Raw genomic sequence first — 1,882 nt, forward strand, 5'->3', positions numbered from 1 at the left:
TCTGGGGCTGGGGGCGTGGCTCAGCGCTGTAGCATGTGCGCAGCATGTGTGAGGTCCCCATCTGATTCCCAATGTTATGTTCAAGGGGGTACACACACACACCACATGTAAACAATCAGAGGATACTTAGAATTTCTTGGTCTGAACATCTTACTGTGCAAAATTTTTGAGAAAGATGGAGAGAAGGAACAATGTCAAAACATCCGAGTGTCTCTTCCTCGGAGAGAGGCTGTCTGAGAGGCTGTCTGAGGGAAGGCAGCACTAGGCAGAGCAGTCACTAAGGCCATCCTTGCAGCTTTGGAGATCATTATCAAGCAGAACAGTAAGGTTACAGCCTTCCCTCCTGCCTCAGAGTTGATTCACATGCTGCTGCTACTTGATGATGGTGATGGTGATGATGGTGGTGGTGGTGATGATGATGATGATTCCTTCGCTGATACCAGAACTGGAATTCCCAGACTTCCGTCCTGGACTAGGGACCAGCAGGTCCAGAAGCTTTGAGGTTTGGGGGCCCAGATTAGGACTGATGAGACAACCAGCCTTGTGGGCTAACCAACAGTTACATGGACACCACACCCCCAAGTGAGATAGCCCCTTGGGACTGACTGCTCTAACTACTCAGCCACCTGACTTTATAACCAAGTGACAACTCAAGAGAACCAGGTTCTCAGCTTTCAGGAGTGATTTTTTTTTTTTTAACCTGGAGGTGAGTTTAGTGAATAATACACCTAAAGGTCTTAATATTCATAGTACATACTACACAGTACATGATACATAGTACACACTACACGGTACATAGTAAATATTCAACGACAATGTCTCTAACCATCATCTTTACAGAGAACATGGTCTGAATTCACAGCTAGCTACCAACCCTCTGGCCTTTATTTGTCCTCTCGCAGGACAGGTGACTGAACCTAGGCCCTCCCTTGTCCTTCTGAGGCTCCGTGTAATTAACTACAGAGCTGCACTTCGTGGTCTTGTAGAGCTGGTTTTCCCAGTCATGGTGCCTGCCTCAGCTGCCTACCCTATCTGCGGACCTAGAACATGGAAAGGCTAGGGAAGGCCTGACAGACAACTGACTGAAGGCTTGAACAGTTTAATGTGAGCCATGGTATCTATGTGCTACTATGGCAGAGTCATGGTGAATGTAAAGACCACAGAACCTCAGATGAATACATAAGAACTATTTTATAAGTAGAGGTGGACAGTGATGCCATTTGTAGATTTACTATCAGACACAGAACCCCATGAGCTGCAACTTTTCTTCTCAGGAGTGATCTTACTGTTGCTACTATTTCAGGTGTGTATGTGTGTGTGTGTGTGTGTGTGTGTGCACATTGTACATATAATATATATATAATATGTATATATGATATATGAATATACATGTGGAAATGATACATATGTACAATATACATATAACTATAATTATATATGTTATATATAATTACATATATATATATATATGAATATATATAATTCCATTGGTTCTGTTCCTCTGGAGAACCCTGAAAAATACAAATTACTTTGTTTATTTAAAAAAAAAAAAAAAGAGCTGTCTGGGCCGGCAGGTGCCCTGAGCAGACCTTGGGCGTGAGCTCCAAAGCCAGTCCCACAATATCCAGAGGAGGCTCCACTCCCAGGTCCTCTAACACTCCCAGAATCAGAGGAGAGGAGGACCCAAGATCTGTCCCAACACCAGGAGTAATGGAGCAGCGGGACCAGGCACACAGGAACTCTGCCAGTAGAGTGGCTCAGGTTCCTTCCCGTCTGTCTGGGCTGGCAGGTACCCTGAGAAGCAAGCTCTGCAACCAGTCCCACAACACTCAGAGGAAGCTCCACTCCCAGGTGCTCTAACAAGCCCAGGGTCACAGGATCC

Source organism: Mastomys coucha, unplaced genomic scaffold (genome assembly GCF_008632895.1).
Source record: "Mastomys coucha isolate ucsf_1 unplaced genomic scaffold, UCSF_Mcou_1 pScaffold12, whole genome shotgun sequence".
NCBI classification, from domain to species: Eukaryota; Metazoa; Chordata; class Mammalia; order Rodentia; family Muridae; genus Mastomys; species Mastomys coucha.